This window comes from Rhinolophus sinicus, chromosome 14 (genome assembly GCF_057876585.1).
Source record: "Rhinolophus sinicus isolate RSI-liver-muscle chromosome 14, RSI-T2T, whole genome shotgun sequence".
Lineage (NCBI taxonomy): Eukaryota > Metazoa > Chordata > Mammalia > Chiroptera > Rhinolophidae > Rhinolophus > Rhinolophus sinicus.
In genome coordinates this window covers 186,457,792-186,472,915 of record NC_142514.1, presented here as the reverse complement: position 1 = coordinate 186,472,915, position 15,124 = coordinate 186,457,792, and the positions used below count along the sequence as shown (strand labels likewise).

General features: G+C 55.1%; 1 protein-coding gene across 17 annotated transcripts in view; it reads left to right on the top strand.

The window, feature by feature from the left end:
• The window catches only part of SHANK2 (SH3 and multiple ankyrin repeat domains 2), a 459,770-nt gene that overhangs the window by 37,919 nt on the left and 406,727 nt on the right, over window positions 1-15,124 (top strand). The gene's annotated exons all lie outside the window — the stretch shown is intronic.

The following is a 15,124-nucleotide window of genomic DNA, read 5'->3' as shown; positions in this document are numbered from 1 at the left end:
GGGCTGGAAGAAGGAGGTCCCCGCAGGAGTGTGTTCTGGGCCCGAGGCAGAGCCGGGTGTGTCCCTGGTCAGGGGTTGGGGAGGCTGGCGTGGAGGGTGGCCTGGTCATCCGCCAACAGAGAGGCTGTGATCGTTGGGTTGTCCGATGGCCCAAAGCTGGCAAGAGTGACGACAGAGGTACAGGATGGAGAATGGGAGACCAGGTGAGAGCTGGCAGGACTTGGACACTTCTGTGATCCACCCTCTGGCCACACCCGACGCAGATCCCCGGTCCGAGGAGGGGCGTGTGGGCCTGGGACTGCCAGGGCATGTGGGGACGCAGGTCTTTCCTCCCTGGCTACTTCCTGTTGCACCTCACTGGGGTGCCTTCATGGAAAGGAAGGAAGGGAGGGTGGGTGCAGACATCAGGCGACAACCCGTCAGCCCTGAGCTCTGTCCTCGGAGGGGCTGGGTCACATGCCCCATTCCTCTTCCTGGCGCCCCCGTCAGCAGTCCCGCGATGAGCCGGTGGGGAGACGGCATTTTCTGGGCATCTGCTCCTGCTCCCTTCCCCCAGACTCTGGCTTACCAAAGCTCGAGTGAGCTTTCCTCATTGGCAGCAGGTCGGTGGGTGATGGATAAATAAACTGGTCCAGCCAGACAGCGGAGTATTATTCAGCACCAAAGAGAAAGGAGCTATCAATCCATGAAAAGACATGGAGGGACCTTAAATGCATATGACTATGTGAAAGAAGCCAGTGTGAGAAGGCCACATACTGTGAATCCAATGATGTGACATTCTGGGGAAGGGACAACTGTGGGGACAGTAACAGGATCAGGTTGTCCAGGTGGGGGAGGGGTGAATAGATGGAGCACAGAGGATTTTTAGGGCAGTGAAAATTATAATGGTGGATATCTGTCAGTACACATCTGTCCAAACCCACAGAAAGTACAACTCCAAGAGTGGACCTGATGTAAACTGTGGACTCTGGGTGACAATGACATGTCTCTGTGGGTCCATTAATTATAATAAATGTGCCTCCCGGTGGCGGAGGCTGTGCAGGTGTGGGGGAGGGGGCAGGGGGGCGATGGGAAATCTCTGGACCTTCCTCTCAAGTTTGTTCACTTCAGACCCTGAGTGGGAACCCGCTGCTCTAAAAATAGTCTAAGAAGCAAACAAGACGACAGAAATGTTCCTTCCTTTTGGAAGAACATGTGTTGAAATGAAATTCCACTCTCTTGGCTTTGTCCTCGTGGCATTTTGCTGTCCTCTCACATCTTTAATGCCTGTGACACTGTCCCCAGCAACACTGACACAAGTGGTCACAGGGTCTGTGCATCCTGAGCTGGGTCGCTGGCTGTCTCTTCCGCTGCAGGTGGTCAGAATTCCATACAGCAAAGCCTGATGGTCACACGTGGGCTATTTTCCCTCCATGGTCCCCGGTGACTAACTTTCTTCAGTGGCACCCATGGAGGCCAGCACTAGGGACAGTCGGCTGGCGGTCACATCTGTTCTCTCCCTCCCTCTGCAGGCTGCCACCTGGAGAGAATGCACTTTTTAGAAAAGTCCTGGAGAACCAGGTCACCTCTTGCCACCTGTACCTGTCTCCTTCACGAAGTGGCTCTTACTGCGGCCATGACCGGAAGGAAGCAGATGGCCGTGAACTGCAGTCACCATGGCTGGAGGGCGTCCTCGGGCCCTGCGCTCTCCTTAGGTCACATCCACCCCATTCCGGGTCTGGGCTCTTGCTGCCCATTTGCGGAGCTGCAGATGCTGGCTGCATTCACTCCGTGACACCAAGTTGTTGCTGAGTGTTTTGTTTTCTAATACACAGGCTGTTTTCATCAACTGTTTTACATTGATTTGAGTCTGACTTTTGTGTGGCATTTGTTTTATTAACAAGAATCACAGAACTTGTCTCCTAATTGCAGTTTACATAGCGTGTGTGCAGACAGTGTCTGATTTAACCGTCATCACTCTGTCTACTGAGAATCAAAGTTCCATGTGACGGGAGAAGGGGCTGAAGTTCAGAGAGGTCTAGGGACTTCCTCAAAGCCACACAGCAGGTGGCAGGCAGTGCCAAGACTGGAATGCTGTCCCATGGGAAAGTGACACCCCAGGGGCATGGCCCCTTGTTGGCCGTGGTGGGATGGCAGCTGGCCAAGCAGAACAGGATGGAGTTGGCGGAAATGGGCACGTGCAGTCATCAATCCTGGGACGGCTCTGAGCCCAGCAGGATGAGCCTGCCACGGGTGTGTGGGCATCAGAAGCTACGGCCGTGGCTGCAGGCTGCAGAACCACCTCTGCCTCCGAAAACCCTGCCTTCTCTGAGACCTCGCTTGCTTGTAGACACCTGGCTTCTGCCTTCTGAATTTTGAATGTCACACAAGGACAGCGGCTGGGCGGGAGAGTCTGGTCTTGGCTTTCAGGCTGTGGCATGGAGTAAGCTGTGGCCAGGACTAGGGTGGGAGTGGAATGGAGCCCAGTGCTGGCCAGGGTCCCTTTCCTCTCCACGTTCCCAGGCTGATAGGGAGAGGGTGGAAAGTTCTGACCGAGTCCTAAGGAAGAAGGAGCCTGTTTCCTGTGGTTCTCTTTTGGGGATGCAGAAACCTCCCTTGGAAGCCCCATAAGGGACTTCTCCTAACGCCACATGTGCCACCTCTGCCAGTGTCAGGCTGGGAGAACGGGCTGTTTTACTGAGAGCTGCAGGCTCCCTCCACCAGGTGAGGTCCTGTTGGGAAGGGTGCCAGGTAGGCCGCCCCAGTGCCCACTCCACTCGGATCATCCACAAAACTCCTAACGTGGAAAGGCAAAAGCGCGAACTCAGGTTTCCGTCCACGAAGGCTTGCTGTGAGGCCGATGCGAGATGGCGGCTGGTCAGGTGCTCTGTGAACTGTAACTCGCTGGACGTCACTAGCAGTTGTGGTCTCTGTGTGCAAATAGGGGCGGCTCTTTCATCGGAGTTCACAGCAGGGGAGCTCGCCTCCCAGCCCTTAGGGCCCAGGTTCGTCATTAAGTCCCTTTGCTTTAAATGCCCTTTCCTTGGGCCAAGAGCGGATGGCAGATGAGGCTCAGCAACTTCCTTCCGGTTAATCGAGCTGTTTCTAAAAAGCCCACCCAGGTGCCCACCCAGGTGCCCGGTAGGGAACAGAGGCCAAGTCCAGGATGGAGAGGGTCCCTGGCCTGGGGATTTACGGTGCAGTGGAGCAGACGGGATTTGCACAGTTGGAGAGACAGAGCAAGACGGTCTGTGAAGGCCGGGCATCCTAGACCCTCCTGTGCCACCTGACTGAGGCTGGGTCAGCCAGCCCTGAAGTTGGTGCCACCTGCTGCCTGGTGGAGTCTTGTAACCTCCCTACCCCTGATTGGGAAGGGCCAGAGATTTGCTCAGTGAATGAAATGCTTCCGAGGGTTCCGCATGCGGCAGCCGATGGCATGGACTCACCTAACTGAAAGGCTGTTCTCCCTTCACTTCTGTTACAATTCTCAGCAGAATGGACGCTCTCTGGCGCAGGGAGTTTTGTTGGCTTTGTTCAATGGTGTGTCCCTTAGGGAGAGAGCTAGGCTCGCAGTCTGTGCTCAGGTACTTGTAGGAAGGAAGGGATGGCTCCTCCGGGTCTTTCATGGGAGAGCCCGGGTTTGCCTGCTGGAGCCTTGGCAACTTCTAGGGTGTACGCTGACTTTCCTTTTTGGCAGAGAGAGGCAGAGGCGGGCCGAGCGCCCTGGCTGGATGGCAGTCCTGAGCTAGAGCTGCAGAGCCCTCAGATCTCTCTGTGGCTGGCTTTCCTTTGTGGCAAGCAGATTGCCAAGGCGAGTCTCTTATTGTTCCCCAGGGGAAAGTTTCCCACCCACAGAAGAGTATTTTTGGTTATTTGTGATTTCAGAATTAGTCGTTAATTTATTGGAGGTACCCATCCAAGAACCGAACTTTCTCAAAGCTTGCAAATGTGATTTACAGCCGTGATATTTATGAATCTGGCTGATGAGAGGACACACTAAGAGGGGGGCCTTGCTAACAGTGGGATCTTGTGTACAAACTCAGATTCCCTTAAATTCTGACAGGAAGTTCTGTTCGACGTATTTAAGTATTCTTGTAAGTCTTAATTACGCTGAAAATGGGGTCGGGGTGGGGGTCTTATGTTCTCTGAAACATTCTACAAATGTTTTCCGTTTTCTTAAAATTATACTTTCAGAGTAAGATCTCATGTCTAAATCTGGTTTGGTTGCATATTTTGACAGTAACAAGACTAATTTTTTAGGCAGTCTTCAGTGCCAAGGATAAACAGGTACATTTCTGGATTTAATGTCCCATACTAGTTAGGTGGCTTTGGTGGCTTTCTTTATGTCTGTCTCTAGGTTTAAGCCTTCTTGGGGTGACTGCACATTGACTCACCAAGGAGACAGACCAGCCCCAGGCGGGAAGACCAGGGCATGTGGCCAGGACCAGGCTTTGTGTTTGCCCCGGGGTCCCGCCTGCAGGTGACGCTCTCCGTAGCTCTGGCGGGTTCCTAAGTCAGAGGCCCGGCTCCTGCTGCAGTTAGAGAAGCCGGCATTGTTTTGTATGCAGTTTGTAAGAACGTTTATAGCCTACTTCCTCCGTCCTCCATCACTTGGTACCGGTTTGCATCCCTTGGGCTCTCCTAAGACATTTAAATCACCTGCAGGTTGGCTCTGAAGACACTTTATGGCCATTTCAGCAGATGCTTCACGCCTGTCTGTGTAACAGCTTGTAATTTTTATGGTCCTGGAATTCTGAGATCTTGCACAGCTCTCTCTGCCTGGGCCGTGCCTTGGAACCTGCCTGTCCCGCCTTGGCATGGCCCCTCGGATCCAGCAGTGCAGTCATGCTTACTGGCTTGATTCTGGATTTTCTTTTTAAATAAAACCTGCACTTATAAAAGTGAGGTGATTGAGAGACGTCACCTTGGGGTATGCGGTCCCGTCAGTTAAGGTGGTTGGTGAATAGTTGAAGGTGGAGAGTGGGGCTGAAGCCCACATAGCATGCCCCCTCCCCACACACACCTCACAGGCTCCCCGGGCCTCAGCCCTAACCCCCGGCCCTGATGCTGGGCCCAGGGAGCACCCTGGCTCACTGCACAGGGTGCCTTCTGTTTCGTTGTATCCATAGCCCAGCCACCTGCACCCAGCCCTCCTCAGATGCTTTTCCTGCGAGTTGTCTGGACACCTGCCCGTCCCGTTCACCCCACCCTGGAGTTGGTGGTGATACGTTTGACGATGGTAGTCAGGCTTTGGGGTTTTTGGGGTTCCGTTTGTGCTGTGAGTTCCCTGTAACACAGGACTGGTGATACTCTCGGCCCAACCAATCCAGCTGGCAGTGTCGTCATGGGCCAAGCCGTGTCCTTGTGAAATTCGTGTGTTGCTGTCCTTCCCCAGAGCACGACAGTGTGTCTGCCGATGGGATTTTTACGGAGGTTATCGAGTCAACATGGAGTTATTAGGGGACCCTACTCCAGTGTGACTGGTGTTCTTATAAAAAGGGGAGATTTGGAGACAGACGTGCCCTGGGAGAATGTCACATGCACATTAGGACGGCCGTCTATGCACCGAGGAGAGGCCTGGAGCAGCGCCTTCCCTGCAGCCTCAGAAGGAAGCGGAAGCAGCTCTGCCGTCGCCTTGATCTTGCACTTCAGCCTCCAGAGCTGAGAGTCAGTAAATGTTTGTCGTCACCCCATCTGTGGTGCTTAGTTTTGGCAGCCCTAGCAAACTAATACAGGTGCCGAGGGGCCCCCAAAAGGATGGAGACCTCCAGGGGAGAGCTCCCAGAGGGAGGCTGTGGTATCCAGGACACCGCGAGCCGGCCGGCCGGACTCCAGGCCTGACTGCCACGCCAGTGCCCTCCGACCTTGGCGGGTGTTCCCAAGGCTTGGTGTCCTGCTGTGATGGTGAGCCCAGTGCCTCCTCTCTGTGGGGTCAGGAGGTGTTGGAACGTGTAGCTCCAGGTCCAGCCCTAGGATACGGACTAGCTCTGCTGTCAGTGGGTGAGCCTGGGGACTAGGTACCTCTTTCCAGCGGTAAATGCACCTTTGACTGGGCCCTGCTGGAAGGCTGTGTTGGGGCGGCCGCGGTATCCTGGGCAAGAATGCCCGGTGGGCCAGGGGAGGGGCGCCCAGCTGGTCTTTTGGGTCCAGCCTCTCACGTGAGTTGAGTCTAACCTGACAGAGGGGCCCGGCTTTGGCACAGCCATGGCTTGGATGTCCCGTCTTGGCTTTACCTGGAGGCATCTGCCTCTCTGGGCACCTGACAAGGTAAGCATGAGAAGGGTTTTATTCTCCCCTTTTCCTAGCACTTTCCTGGTAACAGGTTCGGTTTTCCTGACTTCTCTAAGGCAGTAGGAGAGGCGAGCAGTACAGCTTTCGTGTGAATCGGTGTCTGCCTTTCGCAGGGACATCCCCCGGCTGGAGCTGTAATCTTTCCTAAGAGGCACTTCGTTATTTCTCGGGTGCCTGCCTAGGACTTTGGGAACGAGGCTGGGCGGCTTTCTCTAGGTCTCGCTTTTTCCTGTCACATGTAAGAGCTAATGGCCTCCTGATGGCTTGATAAAAACGCTAGGAAAAAGGCTTAATGAATATAGATTTCCTTGCAATTTGCATTTATTAGGCGAACATTCTAGTAAGGACTGAAAGCAGAAAGTATAAAATTGGATTGATGAAGTCATTTTCCCGATAAAAGCAAGACGGTGCTGTGCATTGTTCCATGAACCCGACCTCTTCATTTACGATTCCTTCGTGAAGGTTCGCGTTCCTGTGGGGACAGCTTGGGGGGGTGGGATAGGTCATACATTACCTTGTTCCTTTCAGAGAGACTGGATTCCAGCCAGCGATTGGGGTGCACGCATCACCTATGTGAGTTGTGATGTGAAGAGAGCAGGTTTGTTTGCTGTGTTTGTGAACAGGCTCACAGATGCAGCCCCCAGGGCATTGATAGGCTGAACCGTGTCCCCCAGAATGACTGCGTTGGAGCCCTAACCCGCAGCACGTTAAGAGGAGACTCGGAAAAGAACCGAGGACGGGGTGTTAGAGCAAACGCCCGTTTGATGGTTTCGGGCCCAGAGCTGTGAATGGAACCATCTCACCATCGGCAGAGACGTGTCCGTGGGACCAGACACATCTCTTCTCTTTCCATCTGTGGTCACTGACTGCTGGCTGTTGGCAGCCATGCCCTGTGGTGTGGCAGCTTCCAGGGATTCAGACCCATCACTTGACTGAGAGAGGAGGTGACCCCCCTGCCCTGACAGCAAAAAGCACAGGGTTCCAGGAGACCTCATGGACCCGAGCTCCATCTGTGGGTTCAGCTTACTGAGACCAGGGGGCCGGCACCCACAGAGTGCAGGAGGGTCGGGGCCCCTAGCTGGTGAGTGAGGGTGTGGAGCGTGATGGATGGTGGGTGGGCCACCTGGGGCCAGCATGCTGCCTTCAGGCCCCGTACCCCAGCTTCGTGTTGACCTTCGAGTACAGCTGATTTCATTGTCTCCACTGGTTGCCAAGGCAGTTCGAGTGGCCTCAGTTATTTCTGTCTTTCAGTTACTCACATACCTGCCTTCTCGTACGTCAGCTATAAATATCAACCGTGTTTTCCCACACAGAAGCCCCCTTCCCTGGAGGGAGAATTCTGTCCCTGGCGGGACCCATGCAGGTCCTGACTGGCAGCCCTGTCTGCAGAGGGCCGGTGTGTTTGGGCGGGGGAGCTGCCTGAGTGGTTCTGGGCCCCCACTGATTCAGGACCAGAGACGGGGTGCAAGGCTGGGCTTGGAAGGGGCTGCTTTCCTCCTGTTCCTGAGATGCACTGAGTCACCCCTCAGCTGGGTGCTGGCTGTCCCCACAGTGGCTTCCTGGAGGTGTTGGAATGTCAGTCAAAGCCTCACTTTGTTCTCTGAGGACACATTGGTTGAAGGCCGGGCTCAGTGCCCAGGGCTGCTCAGCAGTGAGCAGAGACAAACAGCCCCTTTTCTCTCAGAGCAAATTCCAGGCTAGCCGAGAAGCAGATCTAGAATAATGTTCTCCAGTCGCCTACCACTACTTAAGAAACAACACCCAAACTTAGGGACTTAAAACACAATCGTTTACTTGCTCGTGATTCTGTGGGTCGGGCTCGGGGGCAGGTGTGAGCCGGCGTGATTCCTTTCACTCCAGAAGTCCCCGTGTCTGCACGTGCTGCCTGGGGCTTCCTCAGAGCAAGGTGGGCTCAGGCAGTGAGCTTTGGACATGGGCTGATCCCAAGAGGTGGGGATGGGAGTCTTGGCTCTCTGAAGGCACAGAAGTTATGTGGCGTGATTTCTACCATGTCCTGTTGGTTGGCACAAGCCACCGGACCAGCCCTGATTCTAGGAGATGGGAACTAAGACGCCACCTCTTGCTGGAAGGAGTTTGCAGACTTAATGGCCACCAGGACTCCATCACACTTACGTGTGTTTAGTACAAACTGGACAGTGGCAGGCACCTGTCAGGTTGTGGTGTCATGCGGTGACCTCTGAAACCAGCCCGTGGTTACACTCCGACCGCCGTCAGCCGGGGGCTGCGTGACCTTGGGAAGCCTTTGAACCTTGCTGTGCTTTTACTTCCATGGGAGGGCTGTCAGATGGGACACCTTTACCTGCCGCCATCGATTGCTGTCTAGGTGAAATAACACGTGGGAAGCACATGGGCCTCACGTAGTGTTAGGGACGGCTGACGGGAGGCGTGCATCTGCTGATGAGATGGAGCGAGCGAGCCTGGCCTGGTTTTGTCGTGGGTCCCTCCTCTGAGGAAGCGGTGACTCTGCAGTGACCTGGAGCTGTGACGCCTGCCGAACGCTTGAGCCAGGTGTTGACAGACGTTGGGGAGATGGCTGAGCGGACGTGGGCAGGATGGCGAGTGGCTGCTCCAGGTGACCCAGGCCAGAGAGCTGGCCACAGGACGGTGTGTGTGTGTGTGTGGGGGGTGCGGGGGGGGTTGGCGGGATTTGAGAGCGACTGAGGAGGTGAAGTCGGCAGGGGACGGCTAGAATATGGGCATGTGGCATGTCAAGGCAGATGCCTTAGTTTCTAACTGGGGCGAATGGGTGGTGTGAAGAACTGGAGAGTTTGAGACCTGACCCTCCGGATGGGCCTGCCGGTTTCACAATGCTGCAAGGAGACACGCACACAGCGGGTCAGAGAGGAAGAGCAGGCTTTACCTGCAGCAGAGCAGCAGGCAGAACAGCGGCCTGGTGTCCTGGTCCCCCGAACCCAGAGTCCCACACCACGTGGGGATGCACAGAGGGCTGGCCACGTGGTGTGGCACCCACAGCGGCTGCATCATGCCAGGGAGACGCTGACCTTACGGAAACAGTCTAAACAGGACAGTTAGCATGCCGGCCCTTGGCTCCTGAGGGAAACCCTGTATCTTCTGTTTAGGGTTGAATTGGGTCCCCCCAAGACACATGCTGAGGTCCTAACCCCCATACCTGTGCATATGACCTAATTTGGAACTAGGGTCTTTGCAGCTGATTGGAAAAGATGAGGTCTTAGGGTGGGTCCTAATCCAGTGTGACTGGTGCCCTTAGAAAAGGGGCTCTGAGGGCACAGACACGGAGGGCAGACGGCCGTCTGCGAGCCGAGGGGCACCTGAGGCCACCTGCCAGAAGCCGGGGGAAGGCCTGGAACCGATGCTCTCACAGCTCTCGGAAGGAACATGCCAATGCCTTGATTTGGGGCTTCTAGCGTCCCGCACTGGGGAGCGTAACGTCTGCTGTCTTAGGCCCCCTGGTATGTGGGACTTGGCGATGGCAGCCCCAGGAGACAAGTGCAGCTTGAAGGCTGTTTGCTGTATGAACGTCAGTCGGGGGCGGGCGAGTCCGTGCTTCTCCTTGCTGGGTGTGCAGAAACTCGGGGCAGCCCAGGAGAAGCACCTCCCAGCGGATGGACGGAGGACGTGCGGAACCTGTGATGGGACCAGCGTGGGACGAGTGTTTCCTTTTGCCGGAAGGAAGGCTCTCCGTGGGAGGCAAAGGCTCTGGCCCTGCAGCTGAGCCAGCGCAGGACCTGGAAAATGCAGCAAAGTGGGGCTTTTTCCTCCTCCACAAAAGAGGAAAACCTTCTTACCACCACAGGCGTCCCCTGGAAGGGGGGAGGAAGTGGCACTAGAGGACACCTGGGGGGTTGATGAGGGGTCCCTGCCCGTGGTGGGAGGCTGGACCACACCCATGACGCTAAACCCAGGTGGAGCGTTGGAGCCCTGGGGGTAGAGTTCTTTCTAAAATCCCAGTTCTTCCTCATTCTCGCCCCAGCAGAGGTTGTGGTTCAGCCTATCTGAACCTGATGGGCCTTGGGTCTGAGCCTTTTAAAGCTCCCAGGTGGGTCTGACGGGGTCCGCATTTGAGGACTGGTGGTACGCACCACGCAGCCGAGCCCCCTGTTCTGCACCAATTGCATTCCTTTGGGGGGCGGGGGGCACCTGAAGCTCCCCCAGAAGGGAGCATCGCAGCATCACCTCCAGTGGGCATCTTGTCGGGACACCGTCTCTTCCTAGGACAGCTTCTAGGGCTTTCCTCTTGCTCTGGCCACTCAGGCCACTTTTCTCTGGTACCGACGCCTCTTCTTGCCTTTTGGTGGCTGATCTAAGGTTGCGTTGTCCTGGTCATTCTCGCGAGGGTCTGCATTGTGATTGTCATTCTTCAAGCCCACGTGCTGCGTGCCAGCGGTTGGTGTCTTTGCACTGAAGGCGATGGTGTGCGCCGTGGGTGCCCTTTCCTTCAGGAGCTCACGTCCTAATAAGGAAACCCGGATGACGAAATGCAGCCATTTCCCCCAGATGCAGGGTGTGTAGGGATTGATTATCTGTGCAAGAATAAGGTGTCCCCCAGGCGGCCACCCTGTGTGATCCATCTCAGGGTGAGACGGGTGAAAGTCACCCACTGCTGGGTCTCCCTCCCTCAGGAGGTGCGTCAGTGGGTCTCAAACATCATCGCACAAGAGAGTCCCCTGGGGAGTTAGTTTTGGGGTGTGGCCTGGGAGCCTTCACTTTTTGGAAGCATCCCCCACCCGCCCGATCCACCCTCTCCCTGCCCAGGTCATCCTGGGACAGGCGCTCCGGGTACCACACATGGAAATACCAGCGCCGTGTTTAAAATAAGTTTGAATCTGTGCTCACTTTCGGGCAGAAGTCTTCTCACGGATCACTTTCCTCGGTTGCATCTAAAGAAGCTTGTTGGTAAATCCCTCCCTCCATTTCCTGTGTCGTTTCCAGAACTTATTTCGGTTCCATGTGAAATGTCCTTGGACTGATTCTGGTATATTGTTACAGTTTTATCTCTTCTCTCCTGGTTCCCATCGCTCTGCCTTTCTGTTCTGATTTCTGGAAGATCCCTCAATTTTCTCTCTGCAAACATACTTTTATTTTGCTCAGTGCCGGGCATGTTTGGCTGTTTACAGGTATGACGGGCCCTGGCGCCATGATGGGGGTGGGCAGGGTTGGGGCTTGCAGGCTGCTGGGCATCCCATGGGGACCGAGGGGGTTGGGGCCATTTCACTGGGGTCTGTGCATCTCTTCTCGGGTTGGTCAGGTTCCCCAGAGACATCTTCAGTCCTGGTCCAAATGATGAGAAGGGGCCAGGACAGGGACGGAAATCCCCTTGCCCATTGTACAGACTCTGACTCCACCTTGTGTTACCTGTGTGGCCCCACATTCACGTGCAGGGTCGCACTCCTGCAGGTCACCTCTTCCTCTTTCACGCGGCCGGGACCAGGACAGTCACCCGGCTGCCATATGGCAGGACTGGACCTGGGAATCCAGCTGCGACCTGGACACACTCTGAACCAGTCTTCCTGCCTTCGGCCCGTTGCCTGAAACCTGTGATTCAATTCCTGAACCTTTCTGGAATTTTCTGCTGCAAACCGGCAGGCTTGGCTGGTCCGTCCCGGAAGCAGTGTGCTTGCTCACTAACCTGCCTTCTCTCCTTGGTTTTGCTGGCTTCTCCTTTCTGTTTGTCCTTGTGTTCAGGTGTGTGAACAATGAAATCCCTTTGCTGCCTTTCTCTGGGGAGTTCGGGAAAGGGCAGGAAAGTGGCCAGTCTGACACGTGGAAGTGGGAGGTTGCTTTGTAACAAAAGTTACACTGGACACCCAGGATGGGCCTATGCCCGGGGCCCTTCTAGAAAGAAGAGTGGGGCTGTATGACGTTCTGTCCTCACCTCATGATTTTCTGAGTCCTCTGCAGTGGTCTAAAGTGTTTTAGGGGGCGGCTGCAGATGGTGCCAGCCCTGCTGGGTTGTGGTTCCAGCACTTTCTAAGGGTTTGAGTTCCTGGGCTGAAATTAATTTGATCCATGTAGGCATGTGGGCTGCTGCGGTGTGGTGTATTTACGGGGATTGACAAGCTTTTTCAAACCTGCCATCTGTAGGTGTTTTCTAGAAGCCTTATCTCTTTTAATTAGGAACCAAACAATGTTGTCTTTGTTTCTTTTGCAACCTGGACTTGAGCCGTGGCCTTGTTTGTAGGAAGCATTCTTCGATGGGCTTAGGTAAGGAGTTTTGTGTTTTCTCGCTTTTCTTCTGCTTTCCTTCCCTGGTAGGAAAAGCTATTTTAACTACCCAGACCCTAAATTCACAAAGCTTGTCTCCCGCTCCACTTTTCTGCGTGGAAACTGCTTCTTCTGTTTTTTGCTTCCACCCTGTACCTGCTGATAAAGAATGCCAGCAGGTGGAGGCCACTGAAATAAAGAAAGGCTCGGATTGTGCGCCGTGTGGCTTGTTAGCGATACCGGGCGGGCGGGGACCTGGTCGTGGAGACCCAGGGTGTTTGCTTCTGGGTGACTTTTTTTTTCTGCAAGTGCAAAATGGATGTAATGACACTTGTCCCCAGAAGGCCCAGTCATTCCCAGGTGGCGGGCAGGTTGCAGGCAGGGACGTTGACCTTCAGCTCTGGGGAAGTCCTGGGCTGCTGGGTCCCAAAACGGCCAGCAGAGCTTTGCGAGAACTTGAAGAGGTGGTCTCCCATTTATGCAGGTCTGTCATTTCTCTCAGCAATGTTTAGTCATTTTCAGCGTGGAGGTCTTTCACATACAGATTTCCTCTTAAGCATATCCTATTTTTTTGTTGCTATTGTAAATGGTAATTGTTTTTAAATTTCCATTTCCAATTGTTCGTTGCAACTGGATTAGAAACACAGAGAATTGTTTTTATATGCATCTTGGTCTCCCAGTCTTGCTAAAGTCAGTTATTACTTCTAGTAATTTCAGAGTCACATGGATCCTTTAATATCGTCCAGTGTTCCTCAGATGCCGTGTGACCCTATTGTGACTGCTGACTGCTTCTAGAACTGGGGTTGCAAAGGAACGTGAGAAAAGCCGCTTCTCACGTACCAGGGAGCGCCGTGTCCTGGTACAAGAAAGGGCTCTTGCGTTTGTCCTGCCCGAAAAGCAGTGCCCCGCCGGACCTGCCTCTTCCCCAGGCACTTCCCCACGCACATTCTCTCCCTCCCAGGAGTCTTGTCCATCCGTCTGTCTATCCATCTCTGGTGGTCACAGGAGATGCTCGGTGAACATGGCCTGAGCTTGGTCCTGAGACCTGGGAGGGGATGGTAGTGAGGTCAGCCAGAGGAAGGCCTTCCAGGGGGTGCTGCTCACGGAGAGGAGGTGTCTGCTCCCAAGAGAAAGCCAGATGACAGTGTGAGAGGTGTCACCAGTTCTCAGCCTGGCTGAGCGTCCGTACCAACTGGAGGACATTTGCCCATGAGCGACTCCTGGGTCCCAGGCCCGCCTCCTGCATGCAGATGTCAGGTGGGGCTGGGGACCCCGGACAGACTGAGCCTAAGGAGGGAGCCCCTGGCCCGTGGGGTCACGCGGGGGGTCTGCCCAGGCCACACAGCTGTGAGTGAGAACCGGCTTCCCAGCTTGGCCTGTGGATGTCATTCTCTGTGCTGCGTGGGGGACACTGGAGGTCGCTGAGCTGGGCTGTTGGGCAGCCTGGTGTCCTTGGAATCTGATACAGGAAGGACAGACTTGTGGACCTAGGGGACACCCTCACAGGGAGCCTGCAAAAGCGTCTCCCTCTAGGAGGCTGGCTCAGTCATTTAAACATTTTACACTCCCCAGAGGGGAGGGGTGTTTCTTCAAGATCCTTCTTAGGAAAATGAGATGAACATGGAAGTGATGGTTGAGGAAGAGAGGTTCCCACCACCACTGGAATAATAGGAATTAGAGAAAATCCACCCTCAGCTTACGCACTGTCATTATGGATGATGGCAGGACTGGGGTAGCCGCAGCCCCACCCAAGGTGTGGTCAGGGGTGCTCCCGAGTGAGTGACTGCAAAGGTTTCTACAGACAGGGGTGGGGGGGGGGCTTGGCACCTGGACCCTGTGCCCGCCCCCGCCCCCACCCCCACCCCACAGGCCTGACACTTGGGAGCGGCACAGAAAGCTGGCGCGAGCCCCAGCGCTTGATTTGGAAAGTTGAAAGCGTTTTCGTCACTGACACTTCGTCGCCCCCGGACGTCTCAGAGCTCTGTAAGTTCATTCGATGTGCCCAGTTCCCAGACTCTGTCACTTGATTTAGCCGCTGGTAACCCCTAAGTGTGGAAGGTGCATCAGCCCTTCCAAAGCCCCCAGAGATCGCTGCTCCCTGAGCTGGAGCAGTCTTAGGTAGGTGACCTTGCCGCCACCCCTCAGGGCGGCACTTGGCGCCATGGAGGGTCCCTGGCTGGTGTCAGGAGGACCAGGCCTTCTCCACAGGCGGCAGGGAAGTTGAGTCTGTTTAATATTGAAAAGACCCTGAACTCCCTCCCCCAGCACCTCCCTGTTCTGGGTTCTGAGAGCTTGCATGCTCTTGCGGGTGTTTTCTCTGCGCTGGTGGCACCACCCATGAGCTCCCAGGAGGCCTCTTGCTGCCTTGCAGCTCGCTGCGCTTCCACGGTCGTCCAGCAGGGGGAGTGAGGGGAGGAGGTGTCATGGGCCTGGACCCCACGCCCCTCCCCTGCATTGACAGCCAAGGCAGGAACTCAGAAGAGGGAGGGACCCCAACTAACTGCAGGATGCTGGGAAGTGCACCCCAGTACCAGATGGCGCTAAACAGCAGGGCCACAGAGCCCGATTTTGCTCACATAAATAAATGCATGTTATTCTTTGCTACAGTCTACAATTTTGGTAACAGTGGAGGGGCCACAGGAGCGAATTA